Consider the following 13,090-nt stretch of genomic DNA (forward strand, 5'->3'; position numbering starts at 1 on the left):
TAACTTTCCTTCAAGTGAGGATGATGTTATATACTTCACCTATATTATCTTCACGTTTTCTTCACGGCCACCAGCAAAAAATATTACAATGTTCCATGAAGGCATTATGCTGAACGTTTTGCACATATTATCTTATTTAAATCTTGTACTAACCCAATGAAGTGGGTACTATCATTATCTACATTTTATAGAGGAGAAAACTAGTGCACACAGAAATGTTCCAAGGTCACATAGATATTAAGTGGTGGAGTTGGGAATTAGACTGTTCCTGAGTGTACTCTTGAGCACTATGCTATTCTGCCTATACGGGCAATTGCAGGAGAGGGATGGTGAAATATAAATCACCTGAATGTCCCTAGCCATGTAATATGAATCTGTTGATAGTTAAGCTGGGTCTTGACAGCTCTAAGTCTCTGACTACTTACACTGAAACTCCAGTCCCTATCAAAGACCTCTCTGAGAACTCTTAACCTTTTCCAGCTAACTATTCTGATTACCAATTCTTTTTTGTTTGTTTGTTTGTTTGTTTTTGAGATGGAGTCTTATTCTGTCACCCAGGCTCTGGAGTGCAGTGGCACAAATTTGGCTCACTGTACCCTCCACCTTCAGGGTTCAAGCAATTCTTCTGCCTCAGCCTCCCTAGTAGCTAGGATCACAGGTGTGTGCCACCACGTCCGGCTAATTTTTGTATTTTTAGTAGAGATGGGGTTTCAGCATGTCGTCCAGGCTGGTCTCGTACTCCTGACCTCAAGTGATCTGCCCACTGATTATCAGCTCTTTGAATGGTCTCCAGCTCTCAAAGAGAATGGATCCTCCTCTGGCTTTACATAGTGGAGCCTGTAGCATATCTGACACTGAATTTAGTGATGCAGACCATTTAGCTCATTGAAACATTTTTTTTTTCCTTCCCCTTGCACAAATGGGCTGGATCTAGGTAACTTTCCATGTCTGTGTTCATTCTGAACTCTACCAACAATAGCATGACCTCTCTGACAATTCCTTGTCAGAGGAATTGAACCCCCCAAAACTGGTTTCAAACCAATCCCATAACCTCTATGACTTTTTCGATAAGATATTAGTAAAATTATTTCATAACTTTGTCAAAGTTGTTATAGGTTAAACCCTGTATATCTTAATGGCCCATCCAGCTCAATTAGGCCTTCAAGATGCCACATCCCCTATTATAGAAGAACTACTTAACTTCCTTCTCAGGGTTTACTGCTGAATCCAGCTCATCACAGAAGTTCTTTCTTTTGATGGTTTCTCTCTTAAAGTCACTAAAATCTTACACATTTTACCCTTTTCCTTCTGAATTGTTGAACCCCAATTGTGGATAAAACATAGTTCAAGTATAGCCTCATCTGGGGAATGTTCTTCATGTCAATTATGAATCAAAAATTTCAAATTGATATTCATAGGGAGATATTTCAAGTAATAAGACTGATACAACTAAATGTCAATTCTTGCCAAGCAAGGATTCTGATACACAAACATGTTAATAATTTCACAGTGGAATGCTGGACCTGGCTTATACTGGCTCAGGAAATTGTGAAATTTTCAAAAAGTTTTGCAAACCAGTTGTTAAACCATTGATAGCTTAAAATCGACTATGGTGGGAGTGGGAGTATATGAGCTCTGTAAATTGGCAAACACTGCAAATCCCCTATGTGCCCCATCTCACCCCAAGATAACTAGTTAAACATTTCCCAGCACAACACTCTTTCTTCATCTTATTTTGTTGAGTGCTAACAGAAGTGGGTGGTGGCAAGTTACTCAAAGCTTTTAGTAAAGTGAGATGTTGAAATAGGACAAATCAGTAAAGACTCATACTTTCTCAAATCCAGCTGAGGAAATTCTGAGGAGCTGGGATTCTCTTTTAGTGAGTCTAGTCCATCTTCTGATTCTCGTCATTACAGGGTAAGAATGTAGGTGAATGTTTTCTGGTTCGTTTAACATGTCAGTTGGCAAAAAAATCTGAAACTAAAGATACCACTTAATTTTTGCAGCAATGACTTCAGTTGTTAAATACTTAAATGCTTGTTTTCTATATAAAAATTAATAGTTGATGTTAGAGAAATTAAGAGCCAAGATGTCTTATTTCAGTTTGAAGATATATTAGCTTTAGAACTGGGCTTCTTAGCCCTGACTGCATATGAGAATCACCTGGGGAGCTTCCAGAGCATACTATCATTAGGGGCCCCTCCCCCAGATCAATTAATTTAGATTCTAGAGGTGAGTCATGGCTACTGTTTAATAGAAAGTTCTCCAGGTGATTCCAATGCACACCATGATTAGAAGCAGCTGTGAAGGTTTTGGGACTTTGGATTCCTCCCACCTGATTGAAGGCAGTATATAATTACAAAGGCTGAGCTTCTGAAGGGTTGACATTTCCTTGAAGAAAGGAGAGAAACTAGAACTGTAAGTGATTGGGATTTGATTTTGTTGCTTTTGTGTAATTTTAATAATGTATTCTTTATCACCAGCATATTTTGAAGTTGTAGTAATGGCACTCATGTAAAAATACTGGGAGCAACTAGAAATTTGAGGGAATCACTTGTGAACCAAATTTACTTGTTGAATGCAGAAGTACATTCCAAGTGAGGAAGGGGCAGAATTTCTCTGATGGTATGTCCCGGATATTTCTCCATATCTGTGATATTCTTTCATTTAGAGAGACTGTTACACAGAGATGAAACAGTTATGTCTAGATTTGTGTTTTCCTTCTTGCAAAGTTTTTGTCACTTCTCTAATTGTGTTGCAAAGACACCTACATGCTTGTTATCAGGAATTGTATTAAGGCAGCCTGTGCTTAAATGTGGGAAAAGCTATTTTAAACCCCAAATATGTTTAAATGTTTTTTTAAATCATAAACTTTAAGATAAGTGTGGGAATATCCAAAGAAGTTTTGATATTTTTCCATGATATATTAGCCCCCCTTTTAATAACAAACATAAAACTCTTTCAAAAATATTTTTGGTCCACCAATTTTATTGGACTATTAAGCTATTGAGTAACTCAGCATGTATTAGTTGATGATGGCTTGCTATAAAGGAATGCCTGAGATTGGGTAGTTTATAAAGAAAAGAGTTTATTTGGCTAACAGTTGTGCAGGCTGTATAAGCATGGCACCAGCATTGCTTCTGGTAAGACCTCAGGAAGTTTCTACTCACGGTGGACGGCAAAGGGGGACCAGGAAGGTTGCATGGTAAGAGAGGGAGCAAGGGTTGGGGAGATGCCAGGCTCTTTAAACAACCAGCCCTCGCATGAACTTATAACCAAGGGGAGGGCACCAAACCATTCATGAGTGATCCACCCCCATGACGGAAACACTCCCACTAGGGCCCACCTCCAACACTAGGGATCACATTTTCGTGACATTTGGAGGGAACAAATATCCAAACAGTATCACAGCACTAGATTCAAAATGATGTTTCTGATTTTTGCTGACTTCTTTCCTCAGAGATTTACTAACCATGAATTTCCAACTTTCAATATGATGACACAGTGACTGAGATTACAATCTGAGGATGATAAATTATCACCTTAAAAAAGATAGATTTTTAAAAGAAAGGACTGAAAAATCAGAATAATATTATAAATCTGGTCCAGATGATAAATGCTGAAATAAGAGATAGTTTTGCCACTTAATCATAATTATTTGAAAAGCCATAGAAAGGTTTAAATTGATTTCTTTATAAAAGCATTCTAATTTTTAAAACCCTCATTACATAATATTTATATAAGATCTTAGCAATACAAGTTTCAAGAGTATGTTGAACTTTTATTTGATGAGCTTTCTCTGGAATTGACCTTTGTTTCCATTTTATCCTTGAATATGGGAGAAAAACAATTGGCAAAAAAAAAGAAGATTTTCACAATAATACTTAATTATAAAAGCAAATGTATCTTAGTGCAATTATCGCATTCATTTCATGAATACTAAAGGAGTTAAAGCCAATTTAACTTTATGGTTTCTAAGATTAAGTGGTTTTCTATTAAGAAATTGGAATGTCACATTAAAATTCAGTTTCACTGAAAAGGGTCCAGAGCAGTTTTCAGAAACATAAAAAGTATTCCTACGTCTTACAGATTATTACTTTCAAACTTCCTCATAAAGAATATCGATACACATAAGTGATAAGTATTGAAAATGATGCGGGCAACAGCTTTAATATTTGCAGGTTTCTTTTGGTCTCTATTCCTGAAATCACATTGAATATGAATAATTATGACTCTTCTTTTATGAAGTTATTTAGTAAGGCTGAAAATTATGTGCCAAGTATGTGTCTAAGGGGACAAACCCATCGCAGTCTGAGTAATGACTAAGAAGACTTAAAAGTGTTGTTAGAAGTTGTGGCTCTGTTTACAAGACAGCAAGCGAGCACATTTGAATGTCTGAACTGAGTGTATGTCTCAGCATTTTTTCCATTAAAATAACATAATTTTAATTCTCCAGTGTATTGGAAAGACCACTTATCTTGCCTCTCATTGCTTCAGAGGAGGAGAAAATTTAAAAGTCATTTACTACCACCAGCTAAGTCCTTTGTGCTCCATGTATAGTAGAACAATTTCAATTAAGATGCTCAAAAAAATTTTAACGTAACACAGCAATAGGAATGCATCTTTCAGCACTATTCCAATGTCATTTTTTAGGCAACAGTTTGGAGTCTTTCCCTTGGAAAAATCAGAGTTCTTGGAAAGGAAACTCTATTGTACTCTTGCTCAATTTTATTTAATGACAGCATGATTTGGAGAGGCAAGAGGGCCTCTTTTTAAGACCAAAAAAAAAAAAAAATGTTTAAAAACTTAGTGCTTTTTTTTTTTTTTTTTTCTTTTTGAAATGGAGTCTCACTCTGTTGCCAGGCTGGAGCGCAGTGGTGTGATCTTGGCTCACTGCAACCTCCACCTCCCAGGTTCAAGCAATTCTCCTGCCTCAGCCTCCCGAGTAGCTGGCGCTTACAGGTGCCCGCCACCACACCCGGCTAATTTTTGTATTTTTAGTGGAGATAGGGTTTCACCATGTTGGCCAGGATGGTCTCTATCTCTTGACCTCATGATCCACCCACCTCGGCCTCCCAACATGCTGGGATTACAGGTGTGAGCCACCACACCTGGCCTGGTTTTTTTGTTTTGTTTTGTTTTGTTTGTTTGTTTTTAACTGTTTATTTCCATAGGATTTTGGCAAACAGGTGTTATTTGGTTACATGAGTAAGTTATTTAGTGGTGATTTGTGAGATTTTGGTGCACCCATCACCTGAGCAGTATACATTGAACCCAATTTGTAGTCTTTTATCCCTCACTGCCCTCCCACCTTTTCCACTGAGTCCCCAGAGTCCATTGTATCATTCTTCTGCCTTTGCAGCCTCATAGCTTAGCTCCCACTTATGAATGAGAACATACAATGTTTGGTTTTCCATTCCTGAGTTACTTCACTTGGAATAACAGTCTCCAGTTCTATCAAGATTGCTGCAAATACCATTAATTTGTTCCTTTGTATGGCTGAGTAGTATTCCATCTTATATATACATACACCACAATTTCTGTATTTACTCATTGACTGATGGGCAATTGGGCTGGTTCCATATTTTTGCAATTGTGAATTGTGCTGCTATAAACATGCATGTGCAAGTATCTTTTTCATATAATGGCTCCTTTTCCTCTGGGTAGATAACCAGTAAGTGGGATTACTGGATCAAATGGTAGTTCTACTTTTAGTTCTTTAAGGAATCCCCACACTGTTTTTCATAGTGGTTGTACTAGTTTGCATTCTCACCAAAAGTGTAGAAGTGTTCACTTTTCATTCCATCCGCACCAAAATCTATTATTTTTTGATATTTTGAGTATGGCCATTCTTGCAGGAGTAAGGTGGCATTGCATTGTGATTTTGATTTGCATTTCCCTGATCATTAGTAATGTTGAGCATTTTTTATATGCTTGTTGGCCATGTGTATAGCTGCTTTTGAGAATTGTCTATTCATGTGCTTAGCCCACTTTTTGATGGGATTGTTTGTTTTTTTCTTGCTAATTTGTTTGAGTTCTTTGTAGATTCTGGATATTAGTCCTTTGTCGGATATACAGATTGTGAAGATTTTCTCCCACTCTGTGGATTGTCTGTTTACTCTGCTGTTGCCTTTGCTGTGCAGAAACTATTAAAGTCCCACCCATGTATCTTCATTTTTGTTGTATTTGCTTTTGGGTTGTGTGTTATGAAGTCTTTGCCTAAGCCAATGTCTAGAAAGGTTTGTCCAATGTTATCTTCTAGAAGTTTTATAGTTCAGGTCTTAGATTTAAGTCCTCGATCCATCTTGAGTTGATTTTTTAGTAAGGTGAGAGGTGAGGATCTAGTTTCTTTCTGTTCATCCTAGCATGTTTGGAAGCATCCATGTCCTCTAACCACCAGATGCCAGTAATCGTCCTTTCACCTCAGCTGTAACAATGAAAAATATCTCCATAGTTTGCCAAATGTCCCCTGGGAACAAAATTGTTTCCTTCCCCATCATTGAGAGCCACCACTGTGGATTCTACTGCTTTGTGACATAATCATATATTTTCCAAAATGGGTATTAGAAAGTATAGATAATCAGCCCCATACCATTGATAATCCTTATGTGCAGTACCAAAGGAAGTACTTAAAAGAAAAAGCTGAGTTTTTTGCTCATTAAACTATGTTTATTGCTTATTAAGGGCAAGCTGTACTTGTAAGCATAGTGTCTCTGAGAAAAGAAGAGCATTGAACTTATACAGGGTTTAGGAAAGCAAGGAGTCCCTGAATCGGCAAATTTTGGTGTGAGTTGCATTGATCTAATAGATTAGGTCCAGTTTGTAACTGGTTCAGGTAGTTACTTGTTGCTACAGCCAAAGAACAACCAATCATTTCTAAGTAGCATAGGAATATTTTGCTTTTAAAAGCATTATGCCCTAAAGTTTACGAAAATACTTTAAATGACAGAACAAATATTCCACTTCAATCTTCAGTTCTGAAGACTGTACCTATGCGGAGTGATTACATAATACCTCCCAAAGTTGCACATACTTTTTTATTTTAAATGAATGTAATAGTTTTTACATTGATGGCATTATTAAACTGTTAATTGGGTTGCCCATTATGTAAAGATATTACCAAATTACTGTTAATAAAAGAAACAAGGTTTGACCACTTTCATGGTCTAAATCGTATGTGAAATTTAGTCTTAATTCTAATTCAGGTCAGGGTTATATAAGGCAAGGCAACTAAACGAAATGAATTTCCTTTTTTTTTCTTCTTTGATGTTTACTATTTTATCTTATGACATACTTAGTGTATTAAAATAATCAAATGGAAAGAATGTTTCATGTTTCTCACTCCCTGGCTTATCTTTGTTGGGCAACATCACATTTTAATGATAAGAAATATTTTTCATATTTTTAGGGAGAGGTTTGCTAATGGTGGAAGCAAATGATGGAATGCTAATGATGGAAGACAATGGTCTGCCAAACTCTCTCTTGAGTAAAAAGAGGCAGTTAGACATAACTCTTAGCACTGATTTTTCTCAGGCAAAAATGATCAAGGGCTCTTTTCTTAGACTAGCGTTTATCACCATGTGATCCTTGAACCAACAGCATCAACATCATCTGGGAACATGTTAGAAATGTAAATTCTCAGTCTGCCTTCCCCATATCCACCCCCCACCCCAGAAACTTCATATCCAGATGATTCTAATGCATGCTAAAGTTTGCAGACTACTTTCTGAAACTATAGAGAAGTTTATGACATCTGTCGTTGCTTTTATCTCTTCATTTCTCACTATTAATCATTCAGATACTAGAAAATAAAATGAAATAATAGAAAGCACTTTCTTACCTATAAACTTATTCTGTCTACACTGTGATACTTTGCTGCATACAGCTAATTCTCAATTATTTAGATGGTAATTTATTTGGGTGGTGAATTACCAATCTGCCAGCAACCAGTTCTTGCTAGCAATTATGCTAGTGGAATATTACAGTTAGTGAAAATTCGATCTGCTCCTTTATCATTGCTACTTTTCTTTTTTTTTTTTTTTTTTTTTTTTTTTGAGACGGAGTCTCGCTCTGTCGCCCAGGCTGGAGTGCAGTGGCCGGATCTCAGCTCACTGCAAGCTCCGCCTCCCGGGTTTACGCCATTCTCCTGCCTCGGCCTCCTGAGTAGCTGGGACTACAGGCGCCCACCACCTCGCCCAGCTAGTTTTTTGTGTTTTTTTTTTTTTGGTAGAGACGGGGTTTCACTGCGTTAGTCAGGATGGTCTCGATCTCCTGACCTCGTGATCCGCCCGTCTCGGCCTCCCAAAGTGCTGGGATTACAGGCTTGAGCCACCGCGCCCGGCTCATTGCTACTTTTCATCTGCTTGCCACTATAAACTGGAGACACAATCTAACCCAAGTTCCACATAATTTGGCCCCCTTGGTTTTATTTCCCATTATTCCCTAGCCTGGTTCATGTAGTGTTACTGGTGAGGGGTGGAGATTTGGTTTAGATTAGTTCATAACAATACCATACTTAGTTTCAACTGCATATCTTCATTCCTGTCCATAATTCCAGAAAGCCCTTTCTCTCCCCTTGCCCCACCCCATCAAATTTCTCCCCATTTCCAGTGGGAGCTCAGCATGTAGGTTCCCATTTCAATGAGGAAACCAAGTCTAAGAAGGGAAATTAGAGCAAAGGCCCAACCATAAGGACTGACCAACTCAATAAGAGAACATGGCCAGGCAGCAATCTGATAGTAGGCATCAAGGACTAGGGCCTCCATCTGGCAGTTAACTAGCTATAAAGCAACAAATATAGGACCTGCTGGCTGATAAGGATAGGCATGGTCAGAATGGACACGAGACAGGGAGGGACCTGGCCCTACAGGTTGAAGACATTTGTGAGTCCAGATGAGAGGGGACTGGGTAAGCCCTGTAAAGATGAGATCCAGGCCCAAATTCTCCAAAACCTGTTCCTAGATCAGTCCCATTTTCATTATTTTTCTCATTTGATCAAAGCATGTTACACCTCACAATTTAGGACTTAGTAACCTGCTCTATTTTTGTTGAGTGTCATTTTATAGTCAGCTTTAGGCACTAAAAGGCTTAATATCTGCATTTGTCATCTCAGGCTGTCATAACAAAATACCAGACTGGTGGTTTTAAACAACAAAAATGTATTTCTCACAGATTTGGAGGCTGGGAAGTCCGAGATCAAGGTGTTAGCCAATTTAGTTCCCCAGCCAGGACTTTTCCTTGTTCACAGCCAGCTGCCTTTTTGCTGTGTCCTCACATAGTGGAGAGAGAGGGTGTGGAAGCATGCTTTCCTTTGTTTCTTCTTATAAGGATACTAATCCCTTTGTGAGAGCCCCACCTTCACGACCTCATGTTAACCCAATTAATTCTCAAATGTTGACCTCCAAATACCATGGCACTGAAGGTAGGACTTCAACATGTGAATTTTAACAGGGACACAATTCAGTTCATAGTAGTCATTTTGAAGAAAAATATAGGGTTTTTTTTTTTTTTTTTTTTTTTTCTTAGTGAGCTTTTGTAATACTAAGCACAAAGTAGGCAGTTAAATTTGCTGGTTATTTGATATTTGCATCCCATGTGCAATTGATGGCCACTGTTTTTTTTTTTTAAAAAAAACATTGAATACAATCCCTTTCTGTAAGTTTGGAGATCTTGCCTCTGAAGGCTTCTTCTGTATTGATTAGGCATTTATTTGTCTTGTAATTCACGGTATTCAAGTTAGCCTTTGGAGAGGAAAAAAGGAGGTAGAAACAGTAGCACCTCTGAAAGCAGTTTTGTTAAAAGAGTCAGAGATTGCAGTACAGCTACCTTTAAGGTCTGCCTGCAAATCTGAAATTAAAAGTAGATACATTGAGGGTTGTTGACTTTTAATCTAAAATAATACTTTCTTCCTGTGGCTTATTTACTCAGGATCTATAATGCCCAATTTCTTGTAAAGCATTCCACAGCTAAAACAAGTCAATTGAAAAACAACATTTACTGAGCTAACCCTAGATACCAGATTAACCCCACTATACTGATAACTAGCTGAAATCACCTCTTCTGGAAAACTCTGTTTGCTTAGGGTATAGGTGAGTACAGCAGTTATATTTGTTTTTTGTTGTTGTTTGTTTGTTTTCATTTATTTTATTTTCTTTGCTTTTTTTCTTTCTTTTTTTTATTTTTTTCCCATAAGTTATTGGGATACAGGTGTTATTTGGTTACATGAATAAGTTCCTTAGTGGTGATTTGTGAGATTTTGGTGCACTCATCACCCAAGCAGTATACACTGCACCGTATTTGTAGTCTTCTATCCCTCGCTCTCCTCCCACTATTTCCCCTAAATCCCCAAAGTCCATTGTATCATTCTTATGCCTTTGTGTCCTCATAGCTTAGCTCCCACATATCAGTGAGAACATAAGATGTTTGCTTTTACCTTCCTGAGTTACTTCACTTAGAATAATTGTCTCCAATCACATCCAGGTCACTGCAAATGCTGTTAATTTGTTCCTTTTTGTGGCTGTGTAGTATTTCATTATATATATTATATATTCATTATGTATAATAAATACAATATAAATTATATATTAAATATGTTTATATATTTATTATATATTATATATTTATTATGTATATTATATATTATATTTATATAAAATATATACTATATTTTAATATAATATTTTAATTTCTATATTTATTTATAAATTTTTATTTATAAATTTATAAATAAAATCTAAAAATGTATAAATATTTATTTATAAAATTTATAATATTTATTTTAATTTTAATATAGATAATATGTATTATATTCATATATTTTTATATATTATATGTTTTATATATTTATTACTATTTATATATTATATATAATTATATAATAATATATAAATATATAATATATTAAAAATATATAATTATACAATATATAATAAATATATATAATATTTATTATATATAATGAATACATATACACACACACACTTATATCACAGTTTTTTATCCACTCACTGATTGATGGGCATTTGGGTAGGTTCCACAATTTTGCAATTGCGAATTGTGCTGCTATGAACATGCGTGTGTAATTATCTTTTTCAAATAACGACTTCTTTTCATCTGGGTAGATACCCAGTAGTGGGATTGCTGGATCAAATGGTAGTTCTACTTGTAGTTCTTTGAGGAATCTCCACTGTTTTCCATGTGGCTGTACTAGTTCACATTCCCACCAGCAGTGTAGAAGTGTTCCCTGATCACTGCATCCATGCATCCTGCATCACTGCATCCATCTACTGTTTTTGTTGATTATGGCCATTCTTGCAGGAGTAAGATGGTATTGCATTGTGGTTTTGATTTGCATTTCCCTGATCATTAGTAATGTTGAACATTTTTTCATGTTTGTTGGACATTTGTATATCTTTCTTTGAGAATTGTCTATTCATGTCCTTAGCCCACTTTTGAGGGAATTTTTTTTTTCTTACTGATTTGAGTTTCTGGATATTAGTCCTTTCTTGGATGTACAGATTGTGAAGATTTTCTCCCACTCTGTGGGTTGTCAGTTTACTCTGCTGACTGTTGCCTTTGCTGTGCAAAAGTGCTTTAGTTTCATTAGGTCCCAGCTATTTATCTGTTTTTATTGCATTTGCTTTTGGGTTCTTGGTCATGAAATCCTTGCCTAAGCCAAAGTCTAGAAGGTTTTTCCAATGTTTTCTTGTAGAATTTTTGCAGTTTCAGGTCTTAGGTTTAAGTCCTTAACCCATCTTGTGTTGATTTTTCAATAAGGTAAGAAATGAGAATCCAGTTTCATCCTCCTACAGGTGGCTAGCCAATTATCCCAGCACCGTTTGTTGAAAAGGGTGTCCTTTCCCCACTTCGTATTTTTGTTTGCTTTGTCAAAGATCAGTTGGCTCTAAGTATTTGGGTTTATTTCTGGGTCTCTATTCTATTCCATTGGTCTATGTGCCTATTTTTACACCCATACTGTATGCTGTTTTGGTGACTATGGCCTTATAGTATAGTTTTAAATCAGGTATGTGATGCCTCTAGATTTTACTTAGTCTTGCTTTGACTGTGCAGGCTCTTTTTTGGTTTCATATGAATTTTATAATTGTTTTTTCTAATTCTGTGAAGAATGATGGTTGTATTTTGATAGGGATTTCATTGAATTTGTAGATTGCTTTTGGCACTATGATCATTTCACAATATTGATTATACCCATCTTAATGAGGTTATTTGGATTTTCTCTCTTCATGGTTAATCTTGCTAATCTTCTATCAATTTTATTTATCTTTTCAGAACCAGCTTTTTGTTTCATTTATCTTTTGTATTTTTTGTTTGTTTGTTTGTTTCAATTTCATTTAGTTCTGCTCTGATCTTGGTTATTTCCTTCTGCTGGGTTTGGGTTTGGTTTGTTCTTGTTTCTCTAGATCCTTGAGGTGTGACCTTAGATTATCTTGTTGCTCTTTCAGACTTTTTGATGTAGGTATTTGGGGCTATGAACTTTCCTATTAGCAGCGCCTTTGCTGTAGCCCAGAGGTTTTGCTAGGTTGTGTCATTATTTTCATTCAGTTCAAATAATTTTTTAATTTTCATCTTGATTTTAGTTTTGACCCAAGGCTCATTTAGGAGCAGGTTATTTAATTTCCATATATTTGCACGGTTCTGAAGGTTCCTTTTGGAGTCGATTTGCAGTTTTATTCCACTGTGGTCTCAGACTGCATGATATAATTTCAATTTTCTTAAATTTATTGAGGCTTGTTTTATGGTCTATCATATGGTCTATTCTGGAGAAAGTTCCATGAGCTCTTGAATAGAATGTGTATTCTGCAATTGTTTGATGAAATGTTCTGTATATATCTGTTAAGTTCATTTGTTCCAAGGAATAGTTAAAATCCATTGTTTCTTTGTTGACTTTCTCTCTTGATGACCTGCCTAGTGCTGTCAATAGAGTATTGAAGTCCCCCACTATTTTCTAGGTCTATTAGTAATCTCATTTTCTAATTTTCTAGGTCTATTAGTAATCGTTTTATAAATTTGGGAGCTCCAGTGTTAGGTGCACATATGTTTAGGATTGTGATATTTTCCTGTTGGACAAGGC

The sequence above is a fragment of the Chlorocebus sabaeus genome, chromosome 15, assembly GCF_047675955.1.
Source record: "Chlorocebus sabaeus isolate Y175 chromosome 15, mChlSab1.0.hap1, whole genome shotgun sequence".
Lineage (NCBI taxonomy): Eukaryota > Metazoa > Chordata > Mammalia > Primates > Cercopithecidae > Chlorocebus > Chlorocebus sabaeus.